This window comes from Marmota marmota, unplaced genomic scaffold (assembly GCF_001458135.2).
Source record: "Marmota marmota marmota unplaced genomic scaffold, marMar, whole genome shotgun sequence".
NCBI lineage: Eukaryota > Metazoa > Chordata > Mammalia > Rodentia > Sciuridae > Marmota > Marmota marmota.
In genome coordinates this window covers 66279508-66291717 of record NW_026000174.1, presented here as the reverse complement: position 1 = coordinate 66291717, position 12210 = coordinate 66279508, and positions in this window count along the sequence as shown.

Below are 12210 nucleotides of genomic sequence, written 5' to 3'. Positions count from 1 at the left end.
GGCCGGGCCCCGCCGCTCCGCCTACTCTCTGCCGCCGCAGCCGGCCGCCTGCCTCGCTCCTCCCCTGCCCTCAGCGGCACTGCTCCGCGCCCGGCACACAGGCAGCCGCCGCCGGACCTGCTGCTCCCAACATGGCCGCCACCACCGCCGGCCCTCGGCTCTTTCCGCCTGCTGCAGCCGGAAACATCCGAAGCGTCTAGGAAAGGGAGGGGGACGTGCCTTCTCCTCTCTGCCACCGACTAAGGATAAATTCCGGAAACAACCGAAGAAGGTAACCCCCGGGGACGCGCGCGCCTCTTCGATTCCGAAAACCGAGCTTCGGCTCTGTTTACGGAAACCCACGAAGTGACTCCGGGCACTCCTGAACCACCCGCCACGCCCACCGACCTTTCCCCGCCCACTTCGAGCTGGCTTTCGGCAGTTTCCGGAAACACCCGAAGCGGCTCCGCGTGCTGCGCGGGTCACGCCCCCATCCCTCAGCTCAGCCGAGGGCGGTCGTCGGCCATTTCCGGCAACACCCGAAGGCCTGCCGAGCCCCGGGTTATTTCCCTGTGTAGTACCAGGGTCTTACTCTTCGTTTCTTTCCGTCAGTTTTTGGTTATTTTCAAATCTTGAACAGAAAGTGTGGGTCACCTGTGCGTATTATTGGACCGAATAGAAAATAAAGCTATTACCCAACCCACGATTGGCATACTTTGGTTCCCGTCTGTGTCTCCGTTTGTCCATCTGTTGGTCAGCTCATAAAATCCCTCTTCTGTTTATCATCCAACCTTTCTATCAACATTTGCGTCACCTGCTAAATGCAATGTCAGTCTATTACCTGTCTACCTACCTCCCACATGCCATTGTCTATGTGGTTTCTTTTTATTTGACATTCTCTCAGTTTAGTGTGCAGGGCTCTGCAAGGTTCAAGACCAGGGTTCTCATCCAGAGGCAGGACCCTGCATTTCAGCCCCAGCCCTACCAAATGAAAATGCTGTGTGGTCTTGGAAAATCACATAACATCTCTGAGGTTAGGCTCTTCTTCCTTATATTTGAAAGGATCCATTCCTTTGTTCCAGCGTTGACATTTGAAACAACATCTTTGAGTTCTAATTACCTTTTTAAATGTCCTACAAGGTTAAGTCAGGAGAGATATTCTCATCTTAATTCGCATTTCAGTTATCCTTCTGAGACAAAGGAACTCATGGAAAAGAAAAAGGAAACATGTTGAAAATAGAAATTCCTGGGGGTGTACCTCAGTGGTGGAGCATGTGCTTAGCATGCAAAAGGCCCTGGGTTCAATCTCCAGTACTAAAAGAAAAAACAAAACAAACAAAAAAGTTTCCTCAGGCAAAAAGAATGGGCCTTTGGAGAAATTCCTTTTCTTTCTCTCTATTGGGCCTCATTCTCCCTATCAGTAAAGTGAGTTTATTGGATTTATGCAATCTGATGTCCTCAGCTTTGGAAGTTCTTGACTCTAACAGAAAGTCCATGTGACAACCTGGGTCCTTCCTCGCTTCCCCCTTGACTGTCCCACCAAGAAGAGGCAGTAGTCTAAACTGATTTCTCCAACTCCAACTTTTCCCCATCCATTCTATTTAGGACATATTGGAACTGGTCCTTTCTCCCAGGGCTCAACAGCAGTTTAAGGTGGGCAGAAGCCAAAGGGCTCATAGGAGCTAGAGAACAAGCAAGAAGTTCCCATACATATCAGAGCAGAGAGGCCCCAGAGGCCATGGGAGAAAAGTGCTGGTTGGACCTCCCACAGCTGACTTCCACCTCCCTGTAAACTCTTCTTTAGTTGAGTCCTTGGTCACCTGAATCAGAGAAATAGCAGATCAGAGGCAATGTGACGAGTAAGAAGAACTTCCTTAGTTAACAGGTACCACCTACAGTTCTTAGTGAATCCACAGGATTCTAGGACATCTCCCATGTTCCACCCCAGCTTCATTCAGGCACCCAACCTCAGGAAAGAACTTGGTGAAGGCACACCCCAAAAGATGGAAAAACAAATGAAGAGGACAATGCCCATTCCACTCCCCCACCCCAAATTCAACCTGAAAATCCATGAGAATAATCTGCCCTCTGGTGGCCAAAGGGAGACAAGTTGCTGATTTCTGTGGGAGATATCACTTCTAAGTCTGAGGTCTGGAGCGCAGGGGAGAGAGAAGGGCAAATGCAGGTGCATTCAGCTGTCTCTCCCTGGCCCGTGCTTCATCTATATAGATTCTGTCTCCTCCATGCTTCTCACTTGAGCCCTGGGCTCACCTCCACATCTCCTCTCCCTTCCTCTTCCTTCAAGCTCTGCCCAAGACTGCCAGCCAGTGTCCCTGCCCAGACTCCCTGCAACCCAGTCACTGGAAATGCCAGAATAATCTTCTTGAAGCCTAGCTCCAATTACATCTCTGCTTTGCTAGAACACTATCACCAGTTCTCCATGGACTGCAGGCAAAGCTGGCTGGCATCGTGGGCCTATGACCTGTGCAGTCAGACAGAGCTCTGCATTCAGAAGAGCCTTGAGCTTGGTTTAAAGCACCACTGTCAGTGTCTTGAATTTTCTTTTACCCAGGGGGCCCTCATTTTCATTTTGCACTGTGCCCCACAAATTATGTAGCCAATCTGGACTGTAGAAGCCTTTAGCCCCATCCAAAACCTTACTCAATCTGGCCTCAAATTACCTTGCTAATATCTACTCCAACTAAATGTCACTGGTGGACATTCCTCCCCAATTCCTGCCCCACCACCAAACACTCTCACCTTTGTGCCTTTGTTTACCCTGATCAGTTCCAGTCACCTACCTCCAGATGTACTTCCAGACCCAGTTCAGAGGTCACCTACTCAAATTTCTGAAGCCACCTAGTTCTCACACACATTTACCCTGCTCTAAATTTGCAAATTCATTCAACAGATCTGTTGGGCACCCACTACATGCAAGGCACTCTATCAGTGAACAAACAAGACAAAGAATTTTCTTTTTCTTTTTGGTACCGGAGATTGAACCCAGGAATGCTTTACCACTGAGCCACATCTCCAGTCCTTTTATTATTATTATTATTTTTTTTTTTTTGAGACAGGGTCTCGCTAAGTTGCTCAGAAGCTCGCTCAGTTGCTGAGGTTGGCCTGGAACTTGTGATTGTCCAGTCTCAGCCCCCCAAATCGCTGGGATGACAGACATGTACCACCACACCCAGCTGGGGAGAACTTGTCAATTAGGGGAAAGACAAATATAGTAACTGTAAGTAGTAAAAATAAGTTAAAGTGGATCAGGAATGCACAAGTGAAGGGGGTAGAAAACAAGTTAGTTTAGGGTTTTCTTTTGTTTGGATCAGACCCAGGGCCTGGAGCTTGCTAAGCACGTGCTCTACCACTAAGCTGCATCCTCAGCCCAAGTTGGAGTACGGAGGTGGTCAGGGTTGGCCTCACTAAGAAGAGAGCAAAGAGATCTTGAGCTCTGCGGATATCTGGGGAAAAGCATTCCATGAACAGGGAAAGTCGAGAGCACTCCTGAGGTAGGAGTGCACACAGCGTGTTTGAAGAAGGGAAACCAAGAGTGAGTGAGGAGGTGAGTGGGAGGAGAGGACAGAGAGGTCAGGAGAGCCAGGTCTGGTAGGCCAAGGCTTTCCCTCAAAGTGAAAGGAATGACACCCAGCGGCACGATCCAACTGGCCAAAGGGTTCAGAATGGTGAAGGGGCCTGGCAGGAGCAGAAGCCTGGAGCCCAGGAAGGAGGCTTTCACATTCAATCAAGTGAGAGATGGCAGGGGCTTGAGGCTGGGCAGCAGCAGCAGCAGGAACAGTGGGAAGTGGCTGGATCTGGGATGTGTTCAGAAGGTAGAGGTGACAGGCTTTCTAGATGGGGGTACGTGAGAGAGAAGAGCTAAGGATGATTCCGAGCTTTCTAACCTGAACCACTGAAAACAAAATAAACACAGAAGTTAAAGCAGCCAGCACAGTCCCCAGACCAAGTAGAAACCAACCACTAGGAGCAGTCCTCCAGGTCACCAGTGCTCCCACTGGGACAGAAAGGAAGGAAGGGGCAATGGAGTTTTTGCCTCTAGTAGGCACAGAGGACCTGGGCAACTCTGCTCCCACACAAGTAGGCACTGGGGCAAGAAGCCTAGGACAGGCAAAGGTGCTGGAGTAGTGACAGCCTTGTTCTCAGTGCTCTGAAATATTGTGACTCTTTTGGGGGGTGACAGGTAACAGGGATTGAACTCAGGGGCACTCAACCATTGAGCCACATCCCCAGCCCTATTTTGTATTTTATTTAGAGACAGGGTCTCACTGAGGTGCTCAGCACCTCGCTTTTGCAGAGGCTGGCTTTGAACTCACGATCCTCTGGCCTCAGCCTTCCCAGCTGCTAGGATAACAGGCGTGCGCCATCTCACCTGGCATGATTCTTTTTCCTCCTAACCAATGCAGACCACTGGGGATAGAGAAGGGGGGCAGGGGAACAGTCCAAAATTGTCCTCTGATCAAAAGTCAGATGGGGCCAGGAGCAGTGGCGCATGCCTATAATCCCAGCAGCTTGGGAGGCTGAGGCAGGAGGATCGTGAGTTAAAAGTCAGCCTCAGCAATGGCGAGGTGCTGAGCAACTCAGTGAGACCCCGTCTCTAAAAGAAATACAAAATAGGGCTGGGGATGTGGCTTAATGGTTGAGTGCCCCTGAGTTCAATCCCTGGTACCAAAAAAAAAAAGTCAGATGGGGCTCGGAGTGGTGGTACAGGCCTGTTATCCCAGTGACTTGGGAGGCTGAGACAGGAGGATTGAGAGTTCAAAGCCAGGCTCAACAATGGTGAGACGCTAAGCAACTTGGGGAAACCCTGTTTCTAAATAAAAAACAAAATAGGGCTGGGAATTTGGTAGAGTGTCCCTGAGTTCAATCCCCAGTACCCAAACAAATAAATAAAAATAAAAGAGTCAGATGGCCAGGGTGAAGAAGGACCTCTCCTGCCCTCTGACTTACCAGATACCCTTTCATCTTACAGAGCTTTTACCCTATTTGTCTTGAGATCTCTGAATTTCTGTCAAGCATTTTGTCACCACTGACATATGGCACACTAAACTAGGACATCTCAGAGATGTTGGAACATGAAAAACTGTGCCTCTTAGTATTGCTGATAGAAGACGTTTATCAGTACCCCCCACCCCAGCCATGACTCACCTGTAAGCTACACCAGGGCAGGAACCTCTGCTCTTCTTCTCCTTTATTGGTTTTGGCTAAGAACTTGAGAGCTGTATACTGTACAGGTATTATCACGTTTAATTTTCAAACAATGAGCAGAAAGGCATTGTCATTTACCCCAGTTTACTAATAAGGAAATAGATTCGCCTGTTATCTGGAGAATCCTGAGAGGCAGCGCAGCATGGGATAGCAGACAAACACACATGCCTACCACCTGGGCGCACCCAGCCTGCTCCATGGGAACTGTGATCTCAGGCAAGCCCCTCCACCTCCCTCCACCTTAGCTTTCCCATTGTTAAATGAGGACAATAACAGTCCCCGCCTCAAAGGGCTGATTTGTGAGAAACAATGAGTTAATATGAGGTCGGATGCAGTGGCACAGGCCTGTAATCCTAGTGGCTTGGGAGGCTGAGACAGAAGGATCTCAAGTTCAAAGCCAGCCTCAGCAATTTAGCGAGGCCCTAAGCAACTCAGCGCGCCCCTGTCTCGAAATAAAAATATAAAAAAGGGCTGTAGGGGCTGGGATGTGGCTCAAGTGGTAGCGCGCTCGCCTGGCATGCGTGCGGCCCGGGTTCGATCCTCAGCACCACATACAAACAAAGATGTTGTGTCTGCCGAAAACTAAAAATAAATAAATAAATATTTAAAAAAAAAAAAAAAAGGGCTGTGGATGTGGCTCAGTGGTTAATCGTCCCTGGGTTCTAAAAAATAAATAAATAAATAAATAAATAATGAGTTAATATATGAAACACGCTTAGGCCCAGGGCCTGGCCACCACATAGTACACATAGGAGGGAGGTTGCTTTAGATTATTAGGTGAGTGCTGGCCGGCCTCTCCAGTGTTCGTTCACATTTCTCTGCTATATCCTCCCCACTTCTCAGAAAATCAACACTGGATCAGAAGGGAGGGAGCTGGTGGCACGTGGCTTAGGTAGCTCCCTCCTTCTGTGGGGGCCTCTGCGGCCTTTTCTGTACAATGAAAGGGAGGTATATTCGGCTCTATCTGGGGTCTTCCAGCTCCAAAATCCTAAACCAGCAAAGACATTTGTCTGCCTCTCCTTGCCCATGACCCTGGCATCACACCTGTGATGGAGGAGGCCACGCATCTGACAACCTTGCTCAGACCAGGCCTGCAATGCTTAAGAAGGTCCAAGGGCCCACGGAGGACACTGTCTTAATCTGGGGAGATGGGACAGGAAGGGCATGGGACAGAGCCTGCACCCTTCTGAATCTGTTCTTCCGTCTGTTCTTTTTGTGCTGCTGGGGATTAAACTGAGGTCCTTGAACATGCAAAGCCAGCTGTCCAGCAGGAACACTCCAGCTCTCCTCCCTGACCTCCTCCCCCAGAAAGGTACTCCTGAGGTCCACAGCCCCACAGAGGGCAGGGGCCTGTTCCAGTTCATGGTGGTGTCCCACTCTCCTGCCCTCAAACAGTGCCTAGAAAATTCCAGGGGTCTATGAATCCCAGGGAACAGGGCTTTGGCACTTGCGTCCCCTCTGCCCAGAAGTCTGTCCCTACTTAACCACCTGCCTCTTTCCCTCACTTCATTGAGATTATCTGCTTAAATGTCTCCTGAAAAAGCCCTTCTAGCCTCCTTTTCAAAGTTGCCCCTGTGGGGCTGGGAGTATAACTCAGTGGTGGAGCACTTGGTTCCATCCTCAAAAACCACAAAAGAGAAAGAAAAAAGAAAAAACCGTGGCCTTTGTGGATGGATGAACTTGCTAAACAAGGTCATGGACATGCAATCAACCAGATCCAGAATAAAGAAAATCTGTCTACAGAACAAATCACCATGTAAGAAAGGAAGGAGGCAAACAAGCAAGAGGGCCAGCAGGAGAGACGGAGGAAGGAAAGGAAAAGGGGGGGGGGGGTTAAGGAAAGAAAATCTCTTGCACAGTAGCATTTGCCTGTAATCCCAGTGACTCAGAACATTGAAGCAGGAGGACAGCAAGTTCAAGGCCAGCCCCAGGAATTTAGTGAGATACTCAACAAGTTGGGGAGACCTTGTATCAACATAAAAAAAATTAAAGGCTGAGGCAGGAGGATCACAGGTTCGAGGCCATCCTTAGCAACTTAGTGAGGATGTAAGCAACTTAGTGAGAACCTGTCTTAAAATAAAGGCTGGGGGTGCAGCTTGGCAGCAAAAGCTCCTAGGTTCAATTCCTTGTACCAATAAAAAAAATTAATTTAATTGAAAAAAAAAAAAGACTGGGAGATGTGGCTCAGTGGTAGAGCACCCCTGGGTTCAATTCCCAGTGTCAAAAAAAAAAAAAAAAAAGTAAAAAATGTCAGGAATGTAGCTCAGTGGTACAGCACTTGCCTAGCATGTGTGAGGCCCTGGGTTCCATTCCCAGAATGGCAAAAAATTAGTATTTCCTTAATATCATCTAATATTTAGTCTGTGTGCATATTCCCCGATTGGTCAATGAGTATCCACTTATTGGGAAAAAAAAAAAGAATAAATTAAAATGAGCACCCCTCCCTCATGCTCTCTTTCTTCCTGGCACTCATTCCTAGGAGGATGTTACCGTCAGACTCCCCTGGGTTGGGGGACTCATGGCAGGGGTTTGTCTACCATGCTCCTGGCTATATTCTCAATGCCTAGAACAATGAGGCCATGAGGGCGAGGGGATCACTCCAGAATGTCTGGGGACCACTTGCTTCTCAACCAGCTCACAGACAGAACCCAGGTCTGCTTGGCTTTGGGCTGTGAGTTGTGGCCACTGCATAAATCTGACCATAAATCTGAACTCAGTGAGATGGGTGCGGGCACCTCATTCAGGAAGATAGGGGTGCTGTAGTGGGCAAATGGAAAGCCTTGTTCCAGGGGAGTGAGAGGATCCTGAGGGTCTGGGATGGAAAGCCCCATCCCCCATGCCGTGCCCCCTGTAGTGGCCTCAGCTTGTATGGGTATGACTATACCAGTCACTGCTTTTGTACCTTCCAAACACGGAAACTCAGGCTGAGTCAGGGCTAGAGGTCAAACAGGGAGGCCAGGGCTGGAGGCCAGGGCCTACCCAGAGGCCCAGGACCCACCTTGAGGAGAAAGGGGCAGGTGAGAAACAGGATGCCCTCCGCCCTTGAAGCCCTGGGCTTGGATCTCTGTCATTGTCACAGGGTCCTGAGGAGATGAGCACCCTTTCACATCTGTGGTGAGTCCCTCCAATCAGCACTGCCAAGCACAGGGCAGGATCCCAGCATGTTCCAGGACCAGTGCCAGGAAATGTTGTACCGTGGACAGCTGGGCTCTGGAACCAGAGGAACCTGGGCTCAGGCTGGCTCTGCTCCTTTACCTGCTCTGGAAAGGGAGGCAAGTCACCATGTTCATCTCCCTGTGCCTCAGTTTCCTCATACATAGAGTGGGCACAATGTGGAGTGACCCACTGAGATGGGAATTTGGGGAAAAAGGAGAGATAATGAACCTTAAAGGAAGTGCCCTTGAATTTGAAATGCGGGAAATACCCAAGAACCACTGAAATGCAGAAAGCCCCATTGAACAAGTACAACTCCTGAGAGAATAGCCCAGGCCCTTGACTGCAAAGGTAACTTGAGGGCATAGGTTGAACAAGGGGAAATGGTGCATAATTGTGTAGCTCCGCCCTGGCTCCATCTCTCCTCCAGCCCCTAGCAAATATCCCTCTATAAATATTCACACCCCTGCTCAGCAGGTTGCTGTTTCTCCCTCTGGAGATGGACCTGGAGCTTCCTTGATTATGCATCTACTTCTCTAAATAATCTGTTTATGCATTTGGCACATGCTGACATTCTTTTGGGTCCCATGTGCCAAGCAACCCACTGGTCCTGAGTCAAGTTCCCCCTTCTCTCCAGGAACTCCTCATATCCTCCTTCAGAGATATCTCTTTTCCTGTGACACCCTGAGGAAACTAGGGCAGGTGCCTGGTGGCCCGCAGTTCCTACCACAGTGCCTGCGGGTGAGGTCCTTCACTGATATTGGTGGAATCCACCTCTGGGCCGTCACCCTCTCCCCCACTGCCTCTGCTTCCTCTGCCCCCTAGATGTGGGGACCTGGAGACCTGAGGCTTTAGCTGCTGTTGGAAAAGACAAAGACTTCTTGGGGGCTGGCACATTTGTCCATAGAATGGGGGAGAAAGGGACTGTCCAGATGTGGTTGTGTCAAGGTCCTGGCCTGTGGCACCTGACCCTGGGAAGGTAGGGTACTGCAGACGTGGGGTACAGCAGAGTCAATGCACCCCTTTTCCCCTTGTGTGAACGCTGGGATGTCAACAGGTACTCTCTCGAGAGAGCCCTCCGGGGTTGGGGGTGGACACTAGCTGCAAACCCATCCCAGCCTCCAGCCCCCTACCACCCCTCAAGGGTAGGCAGGGCTTCAGTTTACAAATGGCCCTCAATGGACCAAGTCTCAGTTGAGCCCAGCTCCACGTGCGTGCATGCGCGCGCGCGCGTGTGTGTGTGTGTGTGTGTGTGTGTGCATGTGTGCGTGCGTGTTCCACGTGACCACATCATTCAACGTAGAGGGATGGGAACCACTGGCTGGAGGAACATCCACCGGTTCAGGAGCAGAAGAGAAAAAAAGCCTGTACCCCAGAGTCGCATGGCTGGGGTCCGCCCCCTTCATGGCCACGCCCCTCCCACCACACCCACCCTGGTCACACCCTTTCCTAGTCACACCTCCAACAGGCTCCAGTTTCTCTTCGGGAGGGAGTCGCTGCTCCGTCTCAGTCGCCTCAGATGGTTAGTGGTATTGTGCTATAGAAGGAAAATCTGTTTTCGCTTCAGAGCGGTCCCAAACCCTTGCAATTCCTGAGAGGCGTGAGGGGAGCCTCTTCTGTTATTCATAACGAGCCCCTTGCCGCCACACCTGAGTTCAAGCTCTGGCGACTCCGGCAGGATGGGACTGGTAGCTAGTCGAACAAAACACACGATCAGAGGATTGGAACTTTCGGTCCCACCCTCTGACCTCCGGGGAGGGAGGAGGGGCTGGAGACCAGTGACTCACCAATGGCCAGTGATTTAATCAGGCTTGCCTAATGAGGCCTCTGTGAGAACCCTGAACAATGAGGGTCCGAAAGCGTCCAGCTTAGCGGGAGGCCAGCACACCTATAGGACCGCAGCTCCTGTGCTCAGGGCCCTTGCACACCAAGCCCCAGGTACCTTTGTCATCAGGCTGTAGATCTATATCCTTTGTAACCTTATTTATTTATTTGTTTATTGGTACTGGGCTTTGAACCCAGGGGCGCTTAACCACTTAGCCACATTCCCAGCCCCCAACCCTTTTTTTTTGTGGTGCTGTGGATCAAACCCAGGGCCTTGTGCATGCAAGGCAAGCACTCTACCATCTGAGCTACATCCCCAGCACACCCCCTCCCCTTTTTTGCTTTTATTTAATTTTTTTTTAGTTGTAAATGGACACAATACCTTTATTTTTATGTGGTGCTGAGGATCGTGCCTCAAGCATGGTAGGTGAGTGCTCTATCTCTGAGCCACCACCCCAGCCCCTTATTATTTATTTTGAGATAGGGTCTCACTTCATTACTTAGGTCCTCGCTAAATTGCTGAGCCTGGCCTCGAACTTGTGATCCTCCTGCTTCAATGATTACAGGCAAGCAACAAGGTATCTGGTTCCTAACTTCCTTTTTTTTTTTTTTTTTTAAGAGAGAAACAGAGAGAGAGAGAGACAGAGAATTTTCTAATATTTATTTTTTAGTTTTCGGTGGACACAACATCTTTATTTTTATGTGGTGCTAAGAATCGAACCCAGCGACCCGCGCATGCCAGGCGAGTGCACTACTGCTTGAGCCACATCCCCAGCCCCCTAACATACTTTATAATAAATCAATAAAACTAAGTAAATGTTTCCATTACAGTAAATCAATACACCTGAGGGGGTTGTGGAAACTCCTAATTTGGGGCTGGTTGTTTAGTACAGGTGACAACTTGGGACTTGCCGTTGGTGTTGAGGCACTGAGCCCTTAACCTATGGGGTCCAACTCTCTCCCAGTACTTATTGCATAATGAATCAGGTATCCAGTGTCAGAGGGTGGGAGAACTTGTCTGTGTGGGGATCCCCCATCTCCCTCCCCGCCACCAGTCTGATATCTGAAGTGTTCTGAGTGTAGAAAGATTTGTTCTTTTTCAGGTATCCAAAAGGCTCTGCCCATCACAATCCCAAGGAAGGCAGTGGCCAGGGCAGGGGCAGGAGGCGGCTGACTTCAGAAAGGAGTACTGAGGAGGCTGGGACATAGCTCAGGAGTTAGGGCAGCAGGACCCTCTTCCCCCACCCCTTTCCCCAAGCTGGTGGCTGGGGCCTCAACAGCACACTTGGGGAAAGATGCCACCACCGGCCCTGGAGGATCACTGTTATTGTGCAAGGCACTTCCCTGGTTTTGCATCCAGGTAACAAGGCTGGAGGTGGAGGGACTCTCAAACAGGGGATTTTGAGATGTCACTTCCATCCTGTTGTCCTCCCACACCCTAGGCTGTAGTCATGCCCTCAGCCCCACTCTCCATTTCTCCCTGGAAGCTCAGGTGTCCACAGGCAGCTCCTGGTCATACAGCCCCTAGGGTCCTGGCTACCACTGGACAGACCCCCTGCTGGCTGGAATGTAGAGCTTAAGTCATGGAAGCATCAGGTCAGCTACTCACAATGGCAACACCCCTGTGCAGAGAATACACCCTAGGGTCCAGCATGCAAAAATGTCACACAGGAATACACACAGCACAGGAATGTACACCGAGAAGGCACTTGACAAAACATTTATTGAGCACCTACTATGTGCCAGGCCCAGTGCAGGGCACTAAGAAAACAAAGTCAATGCAATCTGGTTCCTGCCCGGAAGGAGCTCACAGTCTAGGGGGCCACAAGTCATATAATAGAAACAAAGGTGCATTGGCATCATAATTTTACAACAAACTTTTGTATATGCTTTTTCAAGTGTAAACACTCAGTGACACATCCATGTTGTCTTAAAAGCACATCGGTATAAATGTAAACACAGTTATACCATTGACAGACAGAAATCACCTGCAATGAACACTTGTGCTTTTTTTTTTTTTTTTTAGAG